Genomic DNA, 12,332 nt, shown 5'->3' on the forward strand with positions numbered 1-12,332 from the left:
CTCTTTATAGCAGAATGTCCACAATCTCACAGAAACATATCATAAAACTAGTTTTCAGATAAAATAATGACTCAAAGTTTTTTCACAGTGGTTTTCACCTTGTAATTGGGGATGGGTTCCTGCAAAGAACAATGGCCTCAGGATATAATTAAATTATACGTAATTGTGCAGCCAGAGACAAATGTATTGTGATAGCTGTTAGCTAATGGCATCTCATTTGCTCCCCTGTACTTTCTCCATTGAAATACTCATAAAGAAAAGCCATGGAGAGGAAAGTAAGTTGTAACAATACTGGAAATTAATCACTCCCAGACTGTAGGAGGAATTTCTATTAAAAAAAAAAAGCAGTTTGAAAAAACTTAATGTGTTAGTCAAGTCTAAGTCAAGAAAACAGAAACATCTCTAGGCTTTTCAAAAAGGAGAGATCTAATAAAGGGAATTGGTTACACAGTCGATGGAAAAACAGAGAAGCAAAACACAGGAGAGTGAGACAACTCAGAGGTTGGCAAGAGCAAGAAGCTCCTGGGAAGGGATCATCAGGTGAAGGCTGGAATCAAGAAAGGATCTGCAAGGTGAAAGTGGATGGAGCTGTCTGTTGAAAGCTGGTGCTTTGAAGGGGCTGGAGTCATGAAGGAGCCACAGTCCCTGGCAGAGGCAATGCCTGAAGCAGAGAGAGAGAGAGAGAGAGAAAGAAATGCCTTGACTTCTCATTTCTTCCCATATTTCAATCTCTCAGTAGTGTCTCTCTTTCACAGAACCTAACCAGAAGCCACCTGACATGGAAATGTGGGGAAGCCAGCCTGTAAGGGTCTGTTCCCTGCAATCTAGAGCAGAGTAAGGGAAGGTGAACAGTAGAGCTCAAAGAAAATAGGCAAATGGCCAGCATACTACTGGAGGCTCAGGAACAAGCTAACTTGTGGGTTTAAAAACCAAAAATTTATAAAAGAGAAAGAAAAAATGTCTGCCAATTGCCATGAGGTATCCACCACCCTCTCTCAGAGACATGGAACCAACCCAACCAGGAAACAAGATAGCAGCCAATACAGCATGCATACAAGTTGACCAGTGCTGTTCCACTCCATATAGGGCCTCTAAAAAAAATCTTTTGAAGACTTCAAGTTCCTAGAACTGAAACACAGGCAATGATCAAATACCAAGATAGTGGTAAATTGCCGTCTGAAATCTTAAGCTGGAAGAGATGCAGCAGGGCTAGGCATGCTAGAATCTATGGGATTTTAGGCAATATTTTAGTGAGATAAATAACTTAAATAAATAAATTCATACATACATAAAATAAAAGAACCACAAAATCCTAGAATGCTTCTATGTATCCAGGAATTAATTAGTCTCCATAATGTAAATTCACAAGAGCAAGAGAAAATCCCTTCTTGGTTAGGAGAGGCACAATGGATTAATGGTCGCTGGACTCCAGATATTTGGTTAGGAGCTACAGACATCAATTGTCATTCAGCTAAATATCACAAAGGGGGATGCTCTTAGCACTCGATTGGACAGTGAGAGAGGATAAGGGGACTCTACATTGAGCCTGGATTAAACGTTATCATTTAGTGATAAGTGAAAAAAGTGGGTCCTGACAAAGAGTTTTTGAGGATATCAGACAACAGGAATATTAACTTGAAGGGGCAGGAGATAATCATACTTCCTTAAACCTATGTTACATGTTACAAAGACAACTTTTGGAAAGAAAGCATTGGTTGTTCTCAAAGAAAATTTAGAAAAACCGTACAGATTGTAACAAGAAGATAAAAAGTGAGATGACAGGAACACTGGCTGAAGTGACAAAGGACAAAGGACTGGATGAGACATATGCTCAGTTGAAGAGGGAAGTAGCTGAGAGAGAAAAAGACATCAAGAGTTAGAAAAATGTAATGATAAAATTTTAATTCACAGCGCAGTCAGGAAAGAAAAGGTTTAACACCACAGGAAAGCAAATCAGTGATGAAGAACACAGATTTGAGAAGGATTCACTGCAGATGGGAAAAAAATAGGGCAAAAGATGATGTCAAAGAAAGAGAAGAAGGTCAGTATGAAGACAAGAGCATGGAGACTTACTTTCCTGAAGAAAATCAGTGTTCCTGAAGAATAAACAAAGGAAATAATGCAGTAATTGGTGGTACAACAGAAGAAAATGGTCTTCAATTGCTGAGTACAAAGTATGATTAATGAATAGACACTCATATCTGACATATTCTGGTGCAAGTTTTGAATTTTGAGAAAAAAGAAAAATGTACCTGGGCAGACAAAACAGGTTACCTAGAAAAGAATAAGAATCTAACCAGCCTCATATTTCCCCCCTACCATTAAATTCCAGAAAGCAAGCAACAACATCTACACAATTTTGAGAGGATAAAGTTTAGGAGTTAAAAGTTCTTTTTCAGGTGAATTTGCTATTGTAATAGATGCTGTAGATCTCTCACTTCAAGACAGGAACACTCATTCTATCAACTGCTGGCAGTGCTGGCTGCTGAGGCCTCATAGCTGCATCTCTCTCTAGGAATTGTCTTCAGCAGGTGGGAACCCAAGATTACGCTCCTCCAGAGGGCAGACGACCCACATAACTGGTCCATGCAGAGGTACGAAGGTCTGGCCCCTTGTTCCTAAATTTGGGGAAACTCCGAAGGACCATCCCATCTCCAGAGCTTTCCATGGGGTTGGCTGAAGTCTTTGTCGCAACTGCCTGACAGTTCATCTGCCCCTGCCCATCCTGCTTCCCTCACAGTCCTACAAATCTCATTCTCAAGATCACTCGCCAGTCAACTTCTGGTATATAGATCTCTGTCTGAGTCTGTTTCCGGGGAACCTGCCCTAAGACAATATTCATTTAACAAAAGGGAAAGACGTAGTCCAGTACCAGTTGAAGAATGAAAATAAATAGCTTAAGAAAGAAAGTAGTGGTATAATACTCTGAATTTAAGCACTGAACTGGTTAATCATACAGTTATTGTTGGAAACAGGCTTACAAAAGAGAATGAAAACATAAAAAATAATTTTTGAAAGAGATGAGATATAAATTAAATATGTATTTAGTGATGATTGTCTGGTTCTGAAATTCCAGATGACATGTTCTAAGACTGGGAGGTATGGAAGGAAGAGCTGGGAAAAGAAAAGAGTTCTACATTTCTTACTTTACATAGGTAGCAGTTGAGGTTGAAGGAGTCAAAGGATACTACATATTGCCTGAATTGAATAAGTCGGTAACTACGAGATAACTATAAACTTAAATATGATTCTGACATACTTAGAAGCACAAAAGTTGTAAAAAAAATGCCCACTTCTGTTGAAAATATTGAAACCTATTTATTATCATATACTGTCAGGAGAGGTACACATTGATAAAGGCTTTCTGGAGATATATCTATCACTTCCAGTTATATGGCAATCTTTCAATGTAAATGCTTACTCTGGAGTATAAAGATGCATGGAAAGTTTATAGAAGCATTTTTTTGTGAGTGAAAAATTGGAATAACCTAAAACTTATCAGTATGAAAGCTATGAATTAAGTTATTATTTATACAATGGGATATTATGAACCTACTAAAAAAGAACCAACTCTATTTAAAGGTACTACTAAAGATTGATTTCCGTGATATCAAAGAATTAAAAAAAAACCAGTTATAGCATAATGTATACTATATAAATACATTTATGTATAAACCCCCATTTTAAAAAACTGTATATTTGACATGTTCACATATGTGCCTAAAAGCATAGAAAGGAACTGGAAGGATAATCACCGAACTGATAAAATTTCCTTTGGGGGAAAAATGAAACTGACAGGCTTTGTGAGACTGAGTGGGGCAATTTGCTTTATCTACATTCTTGGAATTTTTCACAATGGTAATGTATTCATGCATTACTTATATATTCCAAAATGTATAAAAAGAACATTTTTTCATAACCAGGAAAGGCTTGATTATTCAGTAGCTAATGTTAATAATACTGGCTGAATATTTTGAAGTAATGTATAGATCTTTCCATCACAAAATATATCAAAATAAACTCTTGATGGATTAAAGGGTTAAATAAAATGGAACAATGAAAAAATAAAATTTTCAAACAAATTTTAAAATATGTGTATATCTAAGAGAAAAGAATTTAAGAAAAAGAAACCAAAAAATACCCTTCAAAATAAATGGTGAATTTAAGAAAAAAAAAAAACACATTTGCCCATTTACAATTAATAAGAACAAGGCATCTATTGTGATTGCATCACAACTGTGACTCTGGGAGTCTTGGTAGCCAAAATAAACATTCAAAACCAGAACAACAGCAATAACAAAAACAACAATACAATGGAATTAGAATTCCCATTCTTCATAAGTTAAAAAAACCAACAGCACTTCAGGGGAAGTGAAACATTTACTCTAAAATATATTTCTGAGACGGAAGACACTGGGTGATGTTGACAAGAACATGTCTCTCATATTGAAGAGTGGACCCTGTAACATCACTCACTGAAATCTGAAGACATAACACCAAGACACAAGTCAATGTAAAAAGCTTCATAGTGGAGGACAAGACAGTTCAGTACAATTATGTAGCTTTAATGGTCTAACTTGAACCAGGCATAAGTTTTAGGCTATCTAGCAGAATAGATGTCCTGAATGCCCTTTCAACAATCCTCCATAAAAACCAATTCTTTCACTGGGCTTTTGATAAAATTTGTGAAGTGGGCTCTTTATATCATACTGTGTTTGAGAATATAAACCATACATATGAGTATCACATGAGTAGCAGCAATTATTAGAAAAAAAAGTAGTTCAAAGGAGGGAGAGGTCACTTTGTATTGGCATAACAGGGGTAAACTATATGCTGGAGCTATGCTTTGAATAAGGCTTTAGAGGATTAGGAAAGTTTTCAGAGGTTGAAGTTTGAGGGGATGGGAGTAAGTGATGCATGCCTAGGAGTGGGATAGCTGTAATGAAAAGCATACTAGGCTTGAAGTTAAGAAATCTGGGTGATAGACTGACAATCTATGATAAGCATGAAAGAAATAGCTGAGCTGAGGAAGTAGAAGGAAAATCTGGTGGAACACTAAAGTAGATCTGCTGAATTGAAGCAGAAGACAGTAAGAGTTGAGAGTGGGTTGATTTGGACCATGAAGTGATAGCAGTCAATATGCTATTTTCTACTATGCTTCCAGATTCCACACAAGGTTCCAGGGAAATGGGCAAGAATAGCACATTCTTTTGTAAATAAGCTGTAAAGAAGCTTCAAAATCATTTAGTCAACTCATTAATTTCAAAGAAGAATCTAAGGTCCACATCCAGAGAAGTAAAGCAAATCACTCAAGTTGACAATGTTGGAGGCAAAGCCAGGATTAGAATCCAGCAGTCTGATTTTCTTAATTCATAGGTTATTAATAAGCTTTTATAATGAGGATTTTCCTCCTGTAATGTTGTTTTTATGAAGCCAGAACCATGCTGAAAAGATGCTAGACTATTGGATGATGAGGGAGATCCTAGATGTTCCTGATTCAGCTAAGCTCTGTGCAGAAATCATTATAATTTTTGGTCTTTAAATTTTGAGGTTGTTTGTTACACAGCAACATTATCTGTAACAATGGAGAGACATGACTAGAATATTTTCTAGGCTTCTTTTCTAGCAAGAATCTGTTCTACCCCATTCCTATCTTCTCTTATCCCAACAAGCTTTTCCCCCAAGAGGCTGATTGTCCCATTACTGTTTGCTCTCCCCAGAGCACTCCCTATTTCTCAACCCCGCTATCTCAATGGAACCTTCTCTATCTCCTTTACGCCTAGGTTACACATTGTGTAAAAATGAAAACATGACAAGTAGATGCCATTTCTCACTAATAAAAGCACAGCAGGAAGAAGACTGGCCCTGCTCCATCTCATTACCACAGTCATTAGCCAGCACACAGGTGAGTAATTACCAGATGTTGGATATTCCTCAGATTTCTCCTCTCTCAGAATGTAGGGAGAGGATGCTCGGCCATGGGTCACTGACAGTCTTCAGCAAGTAACCCTTCTAACCTTTCCTCCTCCATATCCCACCTCACCCCTCTCCCTTCATCCGTGGTGGTCTGTGATGATGGACCCCTGATTACACCAAATGCTGCAGGCAGACCTAGTGCTTACACTGCCTATGTAGTTGTCATTACTTCAAAAGTTCCCTTGGGGTCACATCATGGGTTGATTTGGGGGATAGAGAGGGAAAGGAAGGCAGGAGTTCACTTTCTTCTATTTCATATGTTAGAGTTCCTCTACAAATAAAACATCTCAAAATTACAACCCTAAAGTTCAGTTCCCCAAAGCTCTCAAAGAACTGAACAGAGCCAAATTTTTTGAGGGAAATCAATCTTTCCTAGGGAGCTGCATACAGTGCCATGGGTCGGGGGCAACCCAACTTGAATAAGCAAAGGGACGTTGTTTCACAGAGGTCAGTTCATGACTATCCTCCTACCCCTGAGATGGCTTTATATCTTAATTTTATTTTCTGAGAAAATGGTTCTGTAAGATATCAACAGGTTTAAATAATATTATCTCACACACGGGTGAGGGAAGGATTGGGAGATTGGAATTAGCAGATGCAAACTACTATGTAGAGAATGGATAAACAACAAGGTCCTACTGTAGAGCACAGGGAACTATATTCAATAGTGGTAGAAGATGTGATCTATCTATCTATCTATCTATCTATCTATCTATCCACAGTGGAATACTACTCAGGCATTAAAAAGAATGAAATAACGCCATTTGCAGCAACAGGGATAGACCTAGAGATTATCATACTAAGTGAAGTAAGTCAGACAGAGAAAGACAAATATCATATGATATCACTTATATGTGGAATCTAAAATATAACACAAATGAACTTATTTACAAAACAGAAACAGATTCACAGATACAGAGAACAGACTTGTGGTTGCCAAGGGGGAGGGGAGGTGGGGGAGGGATGGATTGGGAGTTTGGGATTAGCAGATGCAAACTATTATATATAGAATGGATAAACAAGGTCCTACTGTATAGCACAGGGAACTATATTCAATATCCTGTAATAAACCATAATGGAAAAGAATATGAAAAAGGATATATATATGTATAACTGAGTCACTTTGCTGTACAGCAGAAATTAACACAACATTGTAAATCAACTATACTTCAATAAAAAAATATTATCTCACACATATTAACTCAAAAAAAGCATCAGTGTCTCACACTCACAAGGATCTGAAAGAAGTTTAGATGTTCACCAGGAAACTTCAGTGAGCATGGTTAGGTGGCATTTTGACTGTTCTTGTTTGTTTCTAGGGAACTTAAAACATTTGAAAGAGCTTCTCTCAGAATGTAGAACTGAATGTGAAAAGCATCTGGGATCCTGAGTTAACTTTATAGACAAATCAAAAAGGCTCAGAGTTAGGAACAAATTAGTTACACCCCATCAGCAACAAAATTCCATTTGTTGTCAATAGAGGTGTGCTTAATATTGGGGATCAACAATGCCCTGTAACTAGCCTTAGCTGGCTTCCTCACCTCTTCTGCACTTCATGAACTGACTTGGTGAAATAGGATTTCGCCTTGGGCAATTTTAGTAGGGTGTTCATATAATTTATCATACAAACTAGGGAAATTGTGAGAGTAAAAGCAGTTTCCACTAATGATTACTCCATGACAACAGGCATAAAACTGGACTGTCCTGGGAAAACCTGGATGCACAGCCTCCTTAAATTTGGGGGCTATAAGAAAGGCCTCTGCACTAAAAAATATCCCCGCAACTTCTTTCTTTTTAATTAATTTTTATTGGAGTATAGATGCTCTACAATGTTGTATTCGTTTCTGCTATACAGCAAAGTGAATCATTTCTGCGTATACATATAGCTCCTCTTTTTTAGATTTCCTTCCCATTTAGGTCACCACAGAGCCTTGAGTAGAGTCCCCACAATTTCTTGTCACACTCTTTACTATAGGAGTGCCATTACAGAGAATCCTTTTAACATGCAATACCTTCAAGGAGAACAGCACTTGTTTTTTTACCAGTCTCTCCTTAATGTAAATACGAACATGAATTTCTTCCTTTTTGACAGCTGACAAAAATCAAAGCACTGAATAAAGAAGAATTTTTTAAAAGGAAGGAAAAGAGGTAGAACAACATCACTAGGCGCTATTTTAGGAGGATTGGACTGGTAGGGTGCCCACGTTGGGAAACCACAACAGAGCTAGGTTTCTGACTCCAACCAGAGAAACTAAAAAAGGTTATAAGAAGTACAGAGGGTAAACTCCATTTAGGGTACAAACTTTTCTCAAGCTATCCCAGGCAATCTTTCTTACATTAAGGTTTACCCACCCCATATTCAGTGCTGACACAGACAAAAGAGTGCTGAAATGGAAAACCTAGGAAAAAAGCAACTGAGGTTTATTGTATTTGATAGTTTACTTGCACTAGATAGAGCAGACCTAAAAAAGCTGAAACATGAAAAAATAATAAAAATTAAGATAATTAAATTCATATTGTCAGTGGTGAAAATCTAGTGAATTAACCTGCTATGATACCAATTTCTTAAAGAGGTCCTCTAAAGTGGTATTTTTTTGAGTTAACGCTGCTGCTTGATTCTGAGGTGGTAGAGAGGGTGGGTGGGAAGTAGGCGGAAGGAGAAGTGGGGTCCTGGAACTTACTGCAGAAGCTACATTAGCCAGCTCCATTACCACACATATTGCCAACTTGAGTAATGGAAACTTATACAGGTTGATTAATAATTCAACAAGTTGGATTCAGATGGGGTCCTTCAATAGATATTTACATATAAGCAAAGGTCTGGTGTCCATATTTAGTTTCTACCCTCTTCCCCCGGGGAACTGGTAGAGCATGATTTGAATTGGCTTTAGTTCATTTTGTTAAATAAACATTTTATTCTGAAATACTTTTAGAGTTACAGAAAATTGCAAAGGGAGTACGGAGAATCCCTATATACCCCACACCCTGTTTCCCCTATTACTAACATCTTATATTACTATGGTATGTTTGTCACAATTGATGAACCAATATTGATTCAGTATTTACTAAATTTATTCAGATTTTCTTGTTTTTTACCCAATGTCCCTATTCTGTTCCAGGATCCCATCCAGGACTCCATATGACATGTAGTCATCATGTATCCTTAGATTCCTCTTGGCTATAACAATTTCTCAAACTTTCCCTGTTTTTGATAATCTTGAGAGTTTTAAGGAGTACAGGTTAGGTATTTTATAGATTATCTGTCACTTGGGATTTGTCTGATGTTTTTTCTGATGATTGAACTGGGGTTATGGGTTTTGGGGAGGAAGATCACAGAAGTGAAATGCCATTCTCACCACATTATATCAAGGGTGCATACTATCAACATAACTAATCACTGTTGATGTTAACCTTGATCATCTGGCTGACATCGTGTTTGCCACATTTCTCCACTGTAAGCTACTCTTTTTTTTTCTTTTTTTTCTCCTCTCTTTCCATACTGTACTCTTCAGAAGCAATTCACTAGGTGTAGCCTATACTCAAAGAATGAAGAGCTATGTTCTACCTCCTTGAGGTAAAGTAGCTACATAACTTATTTGGAATTCTGCCCAGAGGATTTGTCTATTCTCCCTCATTTGTTTGTTTGTTTGTTTGTTCATTCAATCATGCACATGCTTCTGAGATGGGAGACACTGGGTGATGTTGACAAGAACATGATAATGTAACACTTCTTTGTTTTATTGCTCAAATTGTTCCAGCTTTGGCCATTGGGAGCTCTTTCAGCTGATTTCTGTGTCCCTTTGACATACCCCATCATTGTGGTTCGTTTTGTTTGAGTACTTCCTTACTCTCTGGCACTACAAGATGCTCCAGGTTCATCTTGTGTATTTCCTGCTCCAGTCCTAGAATCAGTCATTTCTCAAAGGAGCCCTGGTTCCTTTTATTGGAGCATGGTATTAGAAATCAAGATCTGAATTTCTAAATTTGTTTTGAAGGAAATTTTAAGGGAGTCTTTTCAGTTGACATGTTACTAGCAGTGTTTGTATTGCCTAGCTGTTTTTATTTTATTTTATTTATTTATTTATTTGCCACACCACACGCATGTGGGATCTTAGTTCCCCGACCAGGGATTGAACCCATGCGCCCTGCATTGGAAGCATGGAGTCTTAACCACTGGCCGGCCAGGGAGGTCCCTGTTTTTATATTTATTAAAGAAATACAGTTTTAGGATGCATGGTGATGTTGGAAAATAACTCTTTGGATGCTAAGAAGTGAAAAATTATTGAAGATTTAAAGGAAAGTTTTAATTTCATTTTAATATATTCAAACAAGAATTTGAGAAGATGAATAAGGATTGAAGAGAAGAGGGGGGAAAGAAGATGCCTAGAAAATGGCATGCAGGTGTTTTACTGATTGGTTGACTGATTACTAATATGTTGTTGGCCTGTACAATATTTGAAAAAAATGAAACATACTTCTTCAGTTGAAGGTAAATCCTGAGCCTCCCACAGGGTAAGAAAGGAATGTTTCTGTTCCTAAGTTCTAGTGTTTCAATGGCAGCACCAGGATTTTTATAGGTTAGACCTAAGAGTCCCAAACTGGATGGAAAAGTGCTAGGAGACATTTCTTTGATTGAGAAGACATTCATTTATCTTTATCAAATATGTGAGCAGGGGATTTATGAGTCATCTTTACCCTTTTACTGGTTGTATAACCATGGACAAGTTGTTTGGTCTCTCTAGACTCATTTCCTCATCTGCAGAAATGTAGGAACAATAATACCTACCTCTGTGAGGATTAAAAAATAAACTAAAATGCATAAAAACTTAGCAAAATACATAGCATAAAATAAATGCTAATAGATGCTTGTTATCTTTCAACGAATGAAGGCAGGCTTTTGGTCCCACTGGCCTCCACGTATGCCAGAGCACCATAGAAACTACTGTTGATCTGGAGCACCATGGTAGATTTAAGCATAAGTGAGATGAACCCCAACACCCCAATTTTTCCATTAATGAAGCCCCTTTTAGGTGGGAGGAGTGGGAGGCTAAGGGGAATGTATCTTAGAAAAATCACATTTCATAATGTAGCCAAGACATTTCCAAAATAATCAGGAATCTGACATGAAAGTCTGGGTATTAACTCAGTACCCTTTTTTCCTTCCCCTTCAGAGGTAGAACAGATCCCCAAGATTAGTTTATTACTTTCACTTAATACAGTATCCCTAGAGACACATTTTCACAGTCTGGAAGCAGACCCACTACTACACTGCAGTGGGGCGGGGGAAGGAGTAGAAGGTAAGAGGGAGGTTCTCTGTCACTAACTGCCCGATTGATTGCAAATGATCATGGCGTACTGCTGTGAGGGTTCCAGGGTGTGTTCATTAAGAAGATGATTTATGTTCTTTGTGACCAAGGTGATTTTAGTTTGAGTTTTACAATAAGGCATTTGCGCAATTCCATCCCTCCTCGAAACCACCTTAGCTGAGAAGTCTTACTGTGTTAAGAACCACAAGCCTGCTACAGAAAAAAGGTCTTTAATATTTAATAATAGGCAGGCTGTAGCTTTTAAGAATATGCTATCATTGTGTCTAAACGCAGGCACTATAACCCAGGAGACCAAATAACACGTAGCTGCTAGTCTCTCCCCTTTTCTTTGTAAAGTATTTCTGTAAAAGTGTCCCCCATCATAAGACTTAAGACACTGCCCAGAAGTAAGTTGGAGTGGAATAAGCACGGTCTAGGAGTAATAGAGCTAATCTCTGTTCTAGCAATACTCTAACCTTGCCATTTGGGTAAATTACTTCTCTTGATATAGTTTTCTCATTTTGAAATGCTATAATCAGGACTCAAACTCCAAACTAATAGCTGTCAACCCCAAATACAATCCTCTTTTCAGTATGCCACCTTGCCACTATTTTATAGCTATTTAAATTTTTTGCTCCTTCATCCAAAACACTTCATCTTTTCCTCTGTTATAGCTCTAGTCAATCACGGACAGTAGAATAGTTATTTATACGTGACAAAGATAGTCTTTGCTTGCCTTGATAGTTCTACCATTTTGTATAGTATTCAATATATGGTAAGTGGTCAATTAATGCTCATTGAATTGATGACCCTTATGCTTTTAACTGTTTCCTGAAATTTTTAAAATTAAAATTTGTCTTTACTCCCACCAAGGATATAGTATGCACTGTGGCTTTTCATACACACTACTGTGCTTGATTCTCTCTCTATCGCTAATCCTCAGCCATTTGCGCAGTATGCTGCTTGAGTAACCCTTGTTTCTTCAGGTCACAATACATGAATCTGGGGAGGAGTTTTAGTCATGTGCATAAGAGTAGTAATTATAGTGAC

Source organism: Balaenoptera physalus (genome assembly GCF_965194825.1).
Source record: "Balaenoptera physalus genome assembly, chromosome: X".
Taxonomy (NCBI): domain Eukaryota; kingdom Metazoa; phylum Chordata; class Mammalia; order Artiodactyla; family Balaenopteridae; genus Balaenoptera; species Balaenoptera physalus.